The following is a 16,975-nucleotide window of genomic DNA, read 5'->3' as shown; positions in this document are numbered from 1 at the left end:
CTAAATATAAAAAGACCCACTTAAAGGAAAAGTCAAGAGGAGGGATTACCCTTTTGACAAAGACCCTAAGGAATTATAATTTGCAGGATATATTCCTTTGATATTTTGGATACTGACTCTCAGGGTTGCAAGATACAATGTTGGAGGTTATTTCCCTTCTGAAACCTCCTATGAAAAAGTCACCGATCAGAGCCAAGCAAGTGCTCCTTAGCCAAGTAACTACCTGTGTGTTGATTTAAAATCCTTCCAAAGATAACCTCTCTGCTGTGAAGAGGCCCCTGAGCCCTAGGCATTTCATTCATCATCCTTAGCTTTCACTGAAAAAAAGTTAGCTGTTCACCTCTCTCTAAAGATCAAATCCACTGTGTTCAAGACAAATTGCTTCCTTCTTAGAGCTTTAAAAAGAATATTTACTTCTAAGTCCTAATGAAGATATATTACTTCAAAGGCCACAAAATAGAGGTCCCAGATACAGGTTCTGAGTGAATCCCAAGAAAGGTCAGCAAGGTTGTAGCCATCAGAGGATTCTGCTGCCTTGAATCAATCCCCTTAAAGTATTCCTCCAAGCTCTCTGCACCCGTGCTCACCAGCAGCCTTGGAGGGTCAAGGCAGGGCCATCCATTGGAAATGACTTGCATCTCTGATACAGCAACAGAACAACGACATGATTTTTTTCCCCTTAAAAAAGAATAATTCTACATGGCTTTCATGCACTATGTTCAGAAGGGAAGACCAAATGGCAGCATAAAATGCTTTCCACAAAAGATGTAATAATCATTCTCTTTACTCACGCCCTTAGAAGGGAAGTGGCTAAGAGTATTCTCCCAGACAAAGAGATACTCAGAGACATCAAGGTGCAGCGGAGCTTAAACCTTCACTCCATCAAGTACAAAGACACCTCTTTAAAGGGCAAGTACCAGCTCCCTCATTCCTCCCAGAACCTCAAAGCGGTGTACATCCCACCCAGAGGTCTTCACAGCACCTTTATGAAAAAGTGAGGGGAAAGTGAGGTATGGAAACGCTGAGCCATTTTCAAAAGACCACTCAGCACGACAGTGCAGATAAGGAAAAGGGTTTTTCTTATTCTTATAGCTACATTTCATTTTATCCAACACAAGAACTACCAGATGGCCACATTAACACAAATTTTTCTTTTTAAGAAAACCAGCTGAAAATGTAATGTGGAAAAGCAAAATATCCTCTTAACAAGGGTCTTGATTGTCCTCAAGATACACCAGGCCACAGTCATCTCTCCTGGCTCTGGGGAGCACAGATTCGGGTCCAGTGGTTCTCATACTCAGCTCTGTGGAGCCCCATGTAGGGAACACAGGAAGGTAAGAAGAGCCCACCCGAACTTTTCCACCCGACCTCAACCAGAGCAGCGCTAAACTTACCTGCTTCAAGGGGCCCATAACTTTTTTAATATATGTTTTTTATTGATTTCAGAGAGGAAAAGAGTGGGAGAGAGAGATAGAAACATCAGTGATGAGAGAGAATCATTAATCAGCTGCCTCTGGCATGCCCCACACTGGAGGATGGAGCCCACAACCAAGCATGTGCCCTGACCGGGAATCGAACCATGACCTCCCAGTTCATAGGCTGATGCTCAACCACTGAGCCACACTGGCCAGGCCCTCCCTTTTAAATATATTTTTTAACAATGTAGTCTAATCCTAGTCATTTGAAACTGAAGGAACAGAAACAGACAAGTTAAATAACCGGAGAGACGAGATGTACTGGCAAAACAATGAGTGATGGAAATCGATATTAAAGCAAGCAGCCAATGCCTGGAGCCAAAGAAAGAAAGGAAGTGAACTTGGATGTGTCCCAGGACCCAGGAAAATGGGCACTTTCAAGAGCTGATTCCTCCTACACACATAATACAAACCCAAGATGGGCTTTTGTTGATTGACTTCACATTGGTCCCTCTCCTTTGAACATCACTTTCCTTTGTAACAGTGCAATACCAAATGGTAGCATGGTGATTGATCTCTTTCATCATAAAGACATTTATCCTCCTGCAAATTCATCTCACTGATTCCTTTCCTTTTCTCCTCTTTCAATTCTAAACTCCTCCTCCTTGCCTTGGCTACCTCTTCCAACCTCCACCCTTCTGGGAGGTTTTACTCGGAATTAGTAAAATCAATTTGCAACTACACAATTGTATGCAAATTGTATTATCCAACAGCATCGATGCAATCTTGCACCTGTGGCCCATTTTGTTTTGTGAAAAACTCAGGAAAGAATACTCCAAATAATACAAGAGATACTAGAAGACTGTTAGTTCCCTTCACCTCTTGGAATAGTAGAACCAGATGATACAAGGAAAAGTGTTCAAGAAGCCATTCAAGCCACCACCACCTTCACAGAGCAGCATCCTTAGACCCTGACAATAAGAAGCAATTTGAAAGGCATCCAGAGATAAACTTTAACCCACACTATAAATAAAACTGTCCTTCTGCCTCCTCTTCTCAATAATCCCATTTCTACATTCTGTTCTCATAGTTTTACTTTCTATTTTTCTTTGTTATCATTTGACCCTTCTCTATGCTCCTCTTGGTTCTGCATATCCCCCTCTTATCTTGAAATGTCAGACTGTCCACTCTATTCCCATAAGGGTCAGAATATGGAAATAACATTTTTCTAAGCTCCCACATACTATATTCCTAACTGGGCATCTGAGTTGTTTTTTTACAAATTACCCAAAAGCCTACCAGCAAGTAAATATTGTTGTTAACATTTTGGTGTACTATATATTCTCTCGGTGTTTTTACTATGTAGGCATATTGATAAAGAGATAGATGATGATAGATTGATAGATAGATAGATAGATGATAGATAGATAGATAGATAGATAGATAGATAGCCTTATTGCTCAAGTTCTTCTAAACTTTTTTATTCAACAATATCTTTGGAGCATCTGTCTATATCATTAAAATATATTGATACTGCTTTCATGCTTTTACAGTAGTCCACCATCTGAATGCAATAACTTATTTAAATCCAGGATGAATTCTGCCTTCCGAGAAGTTGCTTCCTTACACTAGTTCAGAGTGTTGTTCCAACAATTCCTAACTGGCCTCCTTGTCTGTTTTCCCTCTGTTACCCACAATCCACAACATGGCTGACCTTACCTTACAGAAAACAATAGAAGTTCGCCAACAACACATAACTAACATTTAAATGTGAATTTTGTCAAATGTGAAATATCTCATTAATTTTACCAGTCCATTTCCTTTTTCCTTCCCCTCCCAAGAAAGAAAACACAACTTTCTGCTGAACAGAATCAACCAAGAAATACCAGATGACATAGTCTTAGAAGGTGTTTCCAGGAAACCAAAAAAAAGGTGGAGGGGGAGAAGTTGTCCAGGTAACACTGGCTTCGGTGGTATCAATGTGTATTTTCAGTTTCCTCTTAGGCCTTCTTGGCTTAGTGGAGCATGACTCGTCTTTTTCCTCCAGCACTGCAATAGTAATCGTGTCTTGTTCTGCTTTGTTTTGTGTTGTTTTCATTCTGTTTCTGATTGCCCCTGATTTATTGGATGTTTGACCTCCGATTGCCCCTGCTTTATGGGATGTTTGACCTCCTAAGAGTGGTTTACATGGAGACCGAAACCCAATCAAATCAAAATCAACACTGCAATAAAGTAGGTCTAAATCAAAAAAACTAAACGTTGCCAACTTAAAAATTCTTTTCTTAACAAACCACTGAAGATAGCGATCTCAAACTTCCCTTGAAAGTCAAAGAGAACCATTTTTCCTTTACTGCCCCACTTCTCAAAGGAACTGTAACAAAGAAATCAAAAAGTGCACAAATCACAACTGACAGCTCAAAAACGTTTCACAATTCAAGCCCAGCAATGTCACCAGTATCTAAATCATAAGCAGCACCCCAAAGCCCCATTTGTGTTCACGCCCCAGCCTGCCCCCACCCCTATGAAACTCCTACCCTAGTCAAACTCTAGATTAGCTTTGCTGCTTTCCAACTTTACATAAATGGACTCATGCAGTGTGTGCTCTTTTGTCTGGTTTCTTTTGCTCCAAATTACTGGTGGGATTTATCTTCATTTTCTCATGAGGCAACAGTTTGTTCACTGTCAATACTATATAAGAAATGCCTTTGTTTGTTTGTTTATTTGTTTCAGGAGCATCTAGACAAACAATTGTTGGGAGGAAAGCAGGTTGAGGCACATGGATCCCAGTGTTAGAATATAAAGGCTTTAGCCAAAAGAGGGAACAGTGAATAAGATGACCTTTTGAAATAGCCTGAAATCAATTGTTCAGAAGCAGCTGTTTGAGGGAAGAAATGGAATAGTAAAAAGAGCTCTGTGAGATAAGCCAGAAAAGCAGTCTTGGAAAGAAATGCCCAGAACTGAGTCGGGGACCTTGGTTCAAAAGAAAAGAAAATTTGGCCTTCTGAAAAGGTTTTGATTCAGGCTGGCTTTGCTCTCTTTAGCAAAATCTTTCTTTCTCTGCCTGTGAAGTTCTGTCCTCAAAGGCCAGTTGGTCTGAAGGCAGCAGCTCTGCGAGGGAGCTGGTCTTGCCACACCTCCTCGCACATTGCACAATATTTAATTTAACTAAACAATTCCTCGCCTAACAAGGCATTTGCATTCTCTTTCTGCCTTTTAAAAACACAGGGTATCAAAAGCTCTCTTTGTGTGTTTTCGATATTTCCATTACTGTGAACTATCACTTTGTGAAAGTTTGTAACTTACTAAATGGTTGTTACCAGCTGGTTCTGATATTTACGATACTGAACTTTTTACTAGTGCTTCAGAAAACTACCTGCATTTAAAACATAACTTACTTTCATTTCATTACGAAGATTTTTATTGGAGCAATTATCAAAATGGACCCAGAAATATTGATGGATGCCATGTCATGAAAATAAAACTATCCCTTTCTTTCCCCCTTAAAAAAAATTGACACAAAACTTTCACTTCTAAAAAAACAAAAACAAAAACCTCATTCAAAGTCATTTACTACAGTTTTTAAAAGATATTGATTCCAGTGAATTTGGAAAATATTTATTCTGTGACTCTAGGCTTTCCTTTACATCTTTCTATTTCCAGAAGGTTCACTAAACCTATCACAGATTTCCAGGATCCTGGCTTAAAATTCCGGTATTCATCAGGAACAAGAATAGAGGTATGGAAATATTTACCAGGGGTATTAGTAAGAGAGAGTAGGAGTGGTCTGCCAGCACATAGGTAGTTTGAATTCTAGTTTTACAACCAAACCCAACATTCATTGCACTAAAATATACTCTTATAAATTGCAAGTGGTCATAATTATTTTGGCTCCTTCCTTCGAGAGATTGAGTGCATTCCCCCACCACATGAGTCACTCTGGCCAGTAGAATGCGGTGGAGTGATGTGCGACTGATCCCTGGCTTCACGAGGACTTCTGGGACCTGCTGCCTCCGTGGCAAATGGGTGAGCTAGACTTCTGGAGGAGGACACTTTGTGGAGCAAAGACAAGCCATCTTTGCTGGAGTTCCCGACTGTGACAGCTAATTTCCTGTGTCAACTTGACTGACCTAAGGATGCCCAGATAGCTGGTGAACATCATTTCTGGGTGTGTCTCTGAGGGTATTTATGGAAGAGATGAGCATTGGGTTCAGTAGACTAAGTGAAGAGATCTGAGCTCACCAATGTGAGCGCGCATCATCCAATCTATTGGGACAAAAAGGTGAATGAAGGGCAGCTTCTCTCTCTCTTTTTGAGCTGGGATGTCCATCTTCTCCTGCTCTTGGGCATCAGAGCCATCACACTTGGACTGAATTGTACCACAGGTTTTCTGGCTCTCCAGCTTGCAGACAGCAGTTGGTGAGACTTTTAGACTCCATAACTGTGTGACCCAATTCCTATTACATATAGACTAGAGGCCCGGTGCACGAAATTCATGCACGGGGGGAGGGGGGTCTCCCTCAGCCTAGCCTGCACCCTCTCCAATCTGGGACCCCTCGGGGGTGTCCGACTGCCCGTTTAGGCCCGATCCCACTGGGATCGGGCCTAAACGGGCAGTCGGACATCCCTCTCACAATCCAGGACTGCTGGCTCCCAACTGCTCGCCTGCCTGCCTGATTAATGTCTAACTGCTCCCCTGCCAGCCTGTTTGCACCCAACTTCCCTCCTCTGCTGGCCTGGTCACCCCTAACTGCCCTCCCCTGCAGGGTTGATTGGGCCCAACTGCCCTCCCTTGCAGGCCTGGTGCCTCCCAATGCCCTCCCCTGCTGGCCATCTTGTGGTGGCCATCTTGTGTCCACATGGGGGCAGGATCTTTGACCACATGGGGGCAGCCATCTTGTGTGTTGGAGTGATGGTCAATTTGCATATTACTCTTTTATTAGATAGGATAGAGGTCTGGTGCATGGGTGGGGGCCAGCTGGTTTGCCCTGAAGGGTGTCCCGGATCAGGGTGGGTGTTCCCTTGGGATGTGGGGCGGCCTGGGCGAGGGGCCTGTGGTGGTGTGCAGGCCAGCCACGCCCCCTCCGGTGACCCAAGCGGAGGCCCTGGTATCTGGAATTTATTTATCTTCTACAATTGAAACTTTATAGCCTGGAGCGGAGCCAAGCCTCCTGCTCGCTCCGTGGCGGCAGCCATTTCTGTTGGAATTTATGTATCTTCTATAATTGAAACTTTGTAGCCTGGAGTGAAGGCCTGAGCCAGCCAAGGCTGCAGAAGCTTGGCTTCCTCCATCGCCCAGGGCAACCCTAGCCTCCTGCTCTTCCAGCTCCATGGCTGCCGCCATTTCTGTTGGAATTTATTTACCTTCTATAATTGAAACTTTGTACCCTTGAGTGGAGGCCTGGGCCTGACCGGGTGTGTGGAAAGCTTGGCTTCCTCCATTGCCAGGGAAACCCAAGCCTCTCTCCTGCTCTCTGTGGCTGCAGCCATCTTGGTTGGGGTTAATTTGCATACTCGCTCTGATTGGCTGGTGGGCATGGCTGGTGGGCATGGCTTGTGGGTGTAGCAGAGTGATGGTTAATTTGCATATTATTCTTTTATTATATAGGATATAGATAGGCAAGTAGGTGATAGGTAGATAGGCAGATATATCTGTCTATATCTATGTCTATGTCTATATCTATATCTATATCATCTATATCCTATTGGGTTCTGTTTCTCTGGAGAACCCTGGCTAATATAATGACCAGCAAACCTCAAGAAGATAAAAACAACATGAATATACCTCAGGTAAGAGCAGCAAAAGAACTGCCCAGCTGATTCCAGCCCAACTTTATGAACAAATGGTTGATGTAAGCCACTAAAGTTGAGGGCAGTTTGTTAATGCAGCAAGAAGTAAATGAGACGGACACCCAGAACCCATTTGGTTATGTAACATACCAATTCAGTAAGGGACAGTGGGGTTTTACTGACAGGTCTCCAATTTTAAATTTCTATAGCACTTTTCTGCCCAGTTTAGGCCCAATTTCTTTCTAATCAGGACAACTGTAAGTGACTCCTGAAATCTGTCCCTGCCCCATTGCTTCCCACGCCAAGCCAACCTCCATGTTGCCATCAAAGTATCAAGGATTGTAATTAAAATTCTTCCTGCCACCACTCTTTCCCTCAAGCACACTTCTGCCTGCGGGGTAAAATCCTGAGCCTAGCCCTCATACCCCTTCATGATGAGGCCCTGCCTGAAGTAGAAGAGGCAAGAGTAGTTAGCCATGGGCCCTTTCCCACAGAAGTGTCAACCTCCCCTCTGCTTTCAAACTGGACATTATGACATGGCCTAGAGAGTCCCTTACAGCATCTGCAGCACTAAAGCGGCATTAGATGAAGCACCTAATGGGATACAGTGCCAGCTTAAAATGAGTGGAAGCCTGCACCGCTTCCAAAACAGCCACAGCTGAAATCAGAGGCAGCCACGCTCATGTGCATCGATGTGGCAGCCGTACCTGCTGATGCAGGTCTGAGGTCGTATTTGAAGATCCATGTCCTTGGGAAGCCTCAGGAAATCTTACATGAAAGGTCTGCAAATGCCAGGCACCCCTGAGACCGTTATGCATGAATTACCTGATGTTCTCCTTTCAGACTATGTTATCTCAACTAGACTTACATGTGGCCAGGGGGTTCTTTCTAGGACAAACTTACTGCAAGACAACCAGAAACTTCTCCTCTAGAGCCACCTGATGTACAATTTTATTTTAAAAAGGCAACCAAAGGAGCTTTCCATAACCCTCAGTGATCAAAATCACCGTCATTAGTAACGGGACAAATTGGCATCATGTTTCTTGATCTGATGCGCTGAGAAGAACACAAACATTATTTCTCACTAAAATCATAAACCTGAATTTAATCAAGAAGGAACATCAGGAAACCCAAAGTGAAGGACATTCTAAAAATAATGGTTCACTCCTTTTCAAAAGAGTCAAATCAAGTTTATTGAAAAACAAAGAAAGGCTAGGAGATGTCACAGATTGGAAACAGAGAAGATATGACAATTATGAAATTTTGGATTGGATTCAGTTGCAGGCCAGGAAAAGAGCATTAGTGGAACAACTAAAAAGTTCAAATAAAGTCTATGTATCAGGTAATAGTATTGTGTCAATGTTAGTTTTCTGATTTTGGTAATTGTGTTGTGATAATGTAAGGTTTCATCATTTGGGGAACTGGATGAAAGAGATATGAAAATTCTTGGTATGTTTGTGACTACTTTGTAAATCTGAAATGACTATTGTAAGTCTTCAAAGTGAAAAGTTAATAAGTTTTCATTATTAAAGTCAATAGTATGGAAGATGATGGACAGTTGAAGAGGACCCTTAAAATGAGACAAATTACAAATAACATCTGTCATATTTAGTTAGATATTGGCTGATTAGAGCAATGATTTGCAACACTGATTTAGGGCCACCCTACCCTGCCTCCCACACACACGAACCTTCTCATCTCTGTTTTGATTTAAATGTCATAAAATTCTCAGGAAATTTCAAAATATTATTAGTCACAATTCACTTTTATTTAAGTGTAAAAGATCCTGTATAAATACTTTTTACAAGGTGAAAGGACTAGGAATATGTCCTAATAATTCCAATCAGAAAGAATATATGCACCCCTACGATGTTCTTAGCCACATTATTTACAGTAACTTAAATCTGGAAACAGCCCAAATGCCCATCAGTAGATGAGTGGATGAAAAAGATGTGGTACATTTACACAATGGAATACTATGCAACTGTAAAAAAGAAGAGTCTCTTACCCTTTGAGAAAGCATGGAAGGACCTGGAGAGTATTATGCTAAGTGAAATAAGCCAGACAAAGAAAGACAAGTATCACATGATCTCACTCATATGTTGATCTAATGAACAAAATAAACTGATGAACAAAACAGATCCAGTGACATGGAATCAGGGAACAGACTGATGAATCTCAGAGGGAAGTGGGGATGGGGAGAGAGATTAACCAAAGAACTTATATGCATATATGCATAACCCATAGACACAGACAATAGTGCAGCAAAGGCCCAAGGAGGGAGTGGGAGCAGTGTGGAGGAGGTCAAAGTGGGGGGGAGGGCAGGAAAGGGGGACAGCTGTAATACTTTCAACAATAAAGATAAATTTTAAAAATACTCTATAATAATAAAAGCATAATATGTTAATTAGACCAAACAGCTGAACAACTTTCCGGACGTCATTCTGGATGTCCTTCTGGACAAAGCTGTGGCAGTGAGGGCCAAGGCAGATGCGGTAAAGGGCAATCAGGTAGGCAGGCGATCAGGCAGGCAGGCAGAGTGGTTAGGGGTGATCAGGCAGGCAGGCAGAGGCGGTTAGGGGCGATCAGGCAGGCAGGTGAACAGTTAGGGGCGATCAGGCAGGCAGGCAGAGTGGTTAGGGACAATCAGGCAGGCAGGCAGGGGAGCAGTTAGGAGCCAGCAGTCCCGGATTGCAAGAGGGATGTCCGACTGCCAGTTTAGGCCCAGATTGTGAGAGGGTGCAGGCCGGGCTGAGGGACCACCCTCCCCACCCCCCTGTGCATGAATTTTGTGCACTGGGCCTCTAATAATAAATATTTTTCAAAAGGGGTGGGGGGGAGAGAAAATCATACAAACAAAAGGCTAGTCTCCAAAGATGTGATTCTGAGTTTTAAAACCATCACCCAAAACAATCTTCCTGGGAAACTTGTTTTTTAAAACTCTGATGCCCAAGCCTTATATCAAACCTATAGAATCAGGATCTATAAGAGTAGGGTATTTGTACGAGGTCACTGGGTGATTCTGAGACAAGCAGGAAAGTTTGAGAACCATCATTTAAGAAAATGACTGGTCTCTAAAACAAGATTCATTAACCACTAGGTGGTGCCAGGTTACCAAAGATGGAACTTTCTGGAACATGTATTTTCCTTTCAGTATGTAGTGTACTCATTTTCTTTTTTCTCTCTCCACATCTACCCAAACTTTTAGAAAAGGATTATGTCACACCAAAATAAGCATGTCACTCAGTATCAGTTTGGCAGTTTTTCCTTGAAATCATTTTGGTTATGACAGGCAAGCTTGTTCTGAGGGACTCAGGGCAGTGTTTCAGCACTCCTGCTCACAGCATCTTCTTTTTTGGCTGCAAATGTTACAAAGAAGGAAATCCACTGGGAATAGTGCTTGGTCAGCAATGAATGATTGGATAAGAGAGAATGAAATGACAAGTTCCTGAAAGCCATCCAAAACCATGACTTCAAAAACATACCAGAATCATCAGTTTACTCATTTCTAACTCCCACTGCTTTTGTGCAAAAGTATTTGACAACTTCTTTAACAGTTTTATCCTTTCTTCTTTCTCAGATTTGTTTCACATTAAAAAATCCTGCATGAATGATAATCTCATTTCAAAATTTTTCTAAAGAATACATTTGATTGAAATTTGTTTCACAAGGAACCAAGATGGCGGCAAAGTTAAACAACTAAACTGCCGCCTCGCACAACAATTTCAAAAATACAACTAAAAGACAAAACGTCTACCACCCAAAACCACGGGAAAACTGGCTGAGTGGTAGTTTTACAACTAAGAAGGAAAAAGAAAGGAGAACAAACGCGGAAAAGCGGAGGTACGGAGGTGCGCATAGCAGGCTGGGGGCAGGCGACGAGGCCCGCGGCTTTTTTTCAACCCGAAGGGAGACAAGCTCTCAATCACTCTGAAATCCAGTTTCTGGGGACACACAGGGGACCCAGACACCTACGGGGAGAAGCTGGACTCTCGGCCATCAGGTCGGAAAGTGAGAGTGACTTTCTTGCAGAGGTGACCCAGCAATCAGTGTTTACTGTGCTGGAGCGTGGGACGCGGGGACTTGGAAATGCAGAAAGGCAGAGATGGCTGACAGCAGCCATCGCCGTTTGCCACACCCTAGCCTAGTGACGCCGTGAAACCCCGCCCCGCCCTGAGACCCTGCCCCGCATATTCCACAAACCCGCCCAGGCTCCACACAGCGACTTTTGCATATAAATGGCCTGCCTTGTGGCAGCTTAACCAAATAAACTGCAGCTCCAGTCAAACTGCTCGAAAACTGCCAAACCCCAACCAAAGAGGAGAAAACTAGTTCTTGCTGTAGCTCCTGCTGGGGGGCCTCAGACAGTAGCTGACCTGCACCCTATTGGAGATCCAGAAACTAGGACATCTAGTGGTCGGTGTGAAACAACACCAGATTTTAACCACGCTCGTAAGGGACACATTCAAGAGGCAGACTCAGTGAGCGCCAAAGCCCTACTGGAACAAGTCCCACCCCATAAACGTGTCTCCAGCACAGCAATTCTTCCTTTATAGACACAGCGGGTCCTCACAGCCAATTGGCCTGGAGGTCAATTCCTCCCAGTGACACCAACAACAATCAAGACTTAACTACAACAAGGCTGTACACACAGTCCACTAAGGGGTGCACCAAGAGCATCCACCTCAGGTAACTGGGAGGCTGAGCCATTAAACCAATAGGACACCTAGTACACAAAGCTACCCTAACCAACTCAGGGAAGCAGCGAAAATGAGGAGGCAAGGAAACAGATCCCAAACTAAAGAAATGGTGCTCGCTTCGGCAGCACATATACTAAAATTGGAACAAACTAAAGAAATGGAGGAGAACAAACGAATGGACATAGAGTTCAAAACCACGATTATAAGGTTTTTCAAGAATTTCATGGAAAAGGCCGATAAATTTAATGAGACCCTCGAGGATATAAAAAAGGACCAACTAGAAATGAAACATACACTGACTGAAATAAAAAATATTATACAGAGACCCAATAGCAGATTAGAGGAACGCAAGAATCAAGTCAAAGATTTGGAATACAAAGAGGAAAAGGACACGCCTCCAGAAAAGCATGAAGAGAAGAGAATTCAGAAAGTTGAAGATAGTGTAAGAAACCTCTGGGACAACTTCAAGCATACCAACATCAGAATTATGGGGGTGCCAGAAGAAGAGAGAGAGCAAGACACTGAAAACCTATTTGAAGAAATAATGACCGAAAACTTCCCCCACCTGGTGAAAGAAATAGACTTACAAGTCCAGGAAGCGCACAGAACCCCAAATAAAAGGAATCCAAAGAGGACCACACCAAGACACATCATAATTAAAATGCCAAGGGCAAAAGACAAAGAGAGAATCTTACAAGCAGCAAGAGAAAAACAGTTAGTTACTTACAAGGGAGCACCCATACGATTATCAGCTGATTTCTCAGCAGAAACTATGCAGGCCAGACAGGAGTGGCAAGAAATATTCAAAGTGATGAATAGCAAGAACCTACAACCAAGACTACTATACCCAGCAAAGTTATCATTCAGAATTGAAGGTCAGATAAAGAGCTTCAAAGACAAGAAAAAGCTAAAGGAGTTCATCACCACCAAATCAGTATTATATGAAAAGCTGAAGGGTATTATTTAAAAAGAGGAAAAAGAAGAAAAAAGTAAAGATAAAAATTATGAACAACAAATACATACCTATCAACAAGTGAATCTAAAAGTCAAGTGAATTAGAAATCTGAAGAACAGAATAAACTGGTGAACATAATAGAATCAGGGGCATAGAATCTGAGTGGATTGATAATTCTCAGGGGGAAAGGGGTGTCTGTGTGGGGGGTACGGGAAGAGACTGGACAAAATCATACACCTATGGATGAGGACAGCATGGGGGAGGTAAGGACAGAGAGGGGGAGGGAACCGGGTGGAGGAGAGATATGGGGGGATAAAAAGGAGAAACAATTGTAATAATCTGAACAATAAAGATTTATTAAATTTAAAAAAAAAAGAAATTTGCTTCACATGTAGCCTTACATGTATTTCAATACTTTTTATTTGTAAATGTGCTTTGAATAGAAATGGAGTAAAGCTCAGCAAGACAAATAATGCATTTATTCTATTAATCCTACAAGTATCTATTGAGTAACTGTATGGTAGCAGGCACTGTGTTATATACTAGCATAGAAATACAGGATTGAGCAAAACAAACAACATAGACGCTTTCATGCACCTGCATTCTAGTTGAGAGAAACCACTGGGGAAAACAAAGAAAATAAATAAAAGAGCAAAATAATAACAGAGTGAAAACTCTTTTTTTAAATAAAAGAGACCGTTCAGATAAGACCCTCCAGAGAGATGGCTCTGGTACACAGGCCTGAAGTGAATGTATATGGTTGTGAGCCAAAACTGAGCAAAAATAAGCTAAAGAGACACCCGAAAATTGAGAGGAAAGTAAGCAGAGAAGGACGCAAAGAAGAAGGAGCGTCCAATGAGAAACAACTAAGCCAGGCCAATGCTGCAGCCTCCAACCACTCCACTGACAATGATGTGGGTGCCGAGGAGGAGAGCCCGGGCTCAACCAATACTACAAGATCTGCAGCCAAGCAGTCTACCAACTAAAGGTCATTGGGGAAAACCTGTACCCACACAAGCTCCATGTAGATGTCTCGCTCATTCACTTCATCCAAGAACAAAGTCAACTGCAGCCTAGGGACCACCTGAGGGACATCACCTTAAAGGTGACAGGTGGGGTCCATGACAAAAGAGCTTCTGGGGAAAAGATCATCTATGACCTTTTAGGAGAGGGGGTCAAATTGCAAGTTATGGCCAATTACAGGAATTATAAATCAGAAGAAGAATTTATTCATGTCAATAACAAACTATATCAGGGAGACATAATTGGGGTTCAGGAGAACCCTGGGAAAACCAAAAAGGGTGAGCTGCACATCATTCCCAATGAGATCACACTGCTGTCTCCTTGCTTGCATATGTTACTTCACCTTCACTTTGGCCTTAAAGACAAGGAAACACGATATTATCGGATACTTGGACTTGATTCTGAATGGTTTTCTAAGGCAGAAATTTATCATCTGCTCTAAGATCATCACATTTATAAGAAGTTTCTTGGGTGAGTTGGGATTCCTAGAAATTGAAACTCCCATAATGAACACCATCCCGGGGGAGCTGTGACCAAGCCCTTTATCACCTACCACAATGAGCTGGACATGAATTTATTTATGAGAGTTGCTCCAGAACTCTACCATAAGATGCTGATGGCTGGTAGCATTGACCGGGTTTATGAAACTGGATGCCAGTTCCAGAATGAAGGAATTGATTTGACTCCCAATCCTGAGTTCACCACCTCTGAGTTCTACAAGCTATCACGATCTCATTGAAATCATGGAGAAATTATTTCGGGGATGGTGAAGCACATTAACAGCAGTTACTAGGTCACCTACCATCCAGATGGCCCCAAAGACCAAGTCTATGAGACTGATTCACTCCACCCCTCCAGAGAATCAGCAAGATAGAAGATCCTGAGAAAGTCTTGGGGGAGAAGCTACCAGACACTAATTTCTTCAAAACTGAAGAAACTCTCAAAATTCTTGATGATACTGGTGTGGAAAAAGCTGTTGAATGCCCTCCATCTAAGACAATAGCCAGGCTTCTTCATAAGCTTGTTGAGGAGTTCCTGGAAGTGGCACACATCAATCCTACATTCATCTGTGATCACTCACAGATAATGAGACCTTTGGCCAAATAGCACCACTCTGGATATGACTGAGTGCTTTGTCATGAAGGAAATATGCAATGCCTACACCAAGCTGAATAATCTCATGTGGCAACAACAGCTTTTCGAAGAACAGGCCAAGGCCACTGGCAATTATGAGGCCATGTTTATAGATGAAAATGTATGCACCACTCTGGAATACGGGCTGCCCCCCACAGCTGGCTGGGGCCTGGGCATCCGCCGAGTCACCATGTTTCTCACAGATGCCAATGACATCAAGGAAGTATTTCTGTTTCCTGCCATGAAACCCAAAGACAAGAAGGAAAAGGTAGTAATTTCTGACACACTGGAAAACACAACAGCTGGCACTTCTGTCTAGAAAATAATAATTGCAAGTCACATAATTCAGGCATCTTTGCATTTCTGCAAAAGATCAAGGACTGCAGGGAATTCTTGTATATTGCTATCTACTTGACTATTGTAGTTCAGTCACCAAAAGAGGAAAAAAGAATTAAGAATTCCTGTTTTACTCCTTGTTATTAAATAGACTGTCTCTAAAGAACAAGGAGGAGGAAGAGGAGAAGGAAGAGGAGGAGGAAGAGGAGGAAAAAAAGAAGAGGAACAGGAGGAGTAGGAGGAGGAGGAGGAGGGGGAGGAAAAGGAAGAGGAAGAAAAAAAGGAGGAGGAAGAAGAAGAAAGAGGAGGAGGAGGAGGAGGAGAAGAAGAAGAAACAAAAATCTATATATATAAAAGGCTAAGCAACCATCCAATTGTCCAACCAGTAGCTATGACACCCAATGACCACCAGGGGGCAGATGCTCTGACCAGTTGTTATGATGCGCACTGACCACCAGGGGGCAGGCGCTCAACGCAGGAGCTGCTGAGCTGTGGTGACTTGGCAGCAGCAGTTCTCAGGTGACACACCCTGAAACCAGAGAGGAAGGAGCCGGATCACAGGATGCATCACCTGAGAACCACCCTCTCACAATCCGGGACCCCTCGAGGGATGTCGGAGAGCCGGTTTTGGCCTGATCCCCACAGGCTAGGCCGAGGGACCCCACCTGCCAGAGGGACCCTGCTCACTCTGCCACGGTGCCACCCCAGGTGCAACCGGCCTGGAAGGGACCACGGGAGGTTGGCTCCAGGGTGTGTCCTGCCTGTCTCACACAGTCCTGCCCCACCAGCCACCTTCTAATTAATTTCCTTTCAGTGTGCAGGAATCTGCACCAGGGCACTAGTTAAAAATAAAGCAGAATGGCCCTAGCCACTGTGGTTAGAGTGTAAGGGCACATACCTCAGTTGCAAGCTTGGTCCCAGGCCCTGGTCCAGGTGCATGCAGGAGGCAATTAATCTATGTGTCTCTCTCACATCAATGTTTCTTTCTCTTTGTCTCTCCCCCACCCTTCTTTTCTTTCTAAAAATCAATTAAAAAGATATCCTTGGGTGAGGATTAATAAAAATAAATAAATAAAGCAGAGTGATGTATAGTTTCTGCACAAGATGGAACTGTTTTTGACAGGGTGGTCAGGAAAGTCATCCCTGAGGAGGTGACATTTGAGCTAAGAGTTAATGGTGACACGAAGAGCTGGAGGTCCAGCTATCCAGGTGGAGGATAGTGCAAATGCAAAGACCTGGGGGTAGGAACAAGCCTGGCACGTTGCAGATCAGGAAGAAAGCCAATACAGGGAAGCATCAGCCAAATGAGGTTGGCAACGTGAACAAAGACTTGGTCAGAGCCATAGATTGCAATTTAGATTTTATTTTTTGTGAAATAGAAAATCATCTGAAGGTTTCCAGGAGGAAAGTAACGTGGCCTAATTTTTTTTTTTTTTCAAAAATCATCTGGACTCCTGATTGTAGAGGGACACAGCTGAATTTATAAGGTGCCCATAGTAGGCTTTCAGGTTGATGAGATGCCTATCGAAGGCCTCAAGTTCCCTTATTTGTCTGAGGAGTACCCATGTGGTTTATGAAGGGTTGCCTAACTAATGACTGTGTTACATATCCACAATATGGAATGG

At 43.1% G+C, this 16,975-nt stretch overlaps 1 pseudogene across 1 annotated transcript; it reads left to right on the top strand.

Annotated features, from left to right (window-relative positions):
• Window positions 1-13,579: 13,579 nt before the first annotated feature.
• LOC307111326 (lysine--tRNA ligase-like) lies at window positions 13,580-15,382 on the top strand (annotated as a pseudogene). Its single transcript has one exon. The product of its transcript is annotated as a lysine--tRNA ligase-like (transcript).
• Window positions 15,383-16,975: the final 1,593 nt, after the last annotated feature.

This window comes from Cnephaeus nilssonii, assembly GCF_951640355.1.
Source record: "Cnephaeus nilssonii genome assembly, chromosome: 2".
Lineage (NCBI taxonomy): Eukaryota > Metazoa > Chordata > Mammalia > Chiroptera > Vespertilionidae > Cnephaeus > Cnephaeus nilssonii.
The sequence above is the reverse complement of the archived record's forward strand: the minus strand, read 5'-3'. Positions and strand labels throughout refer to the sequence as shown.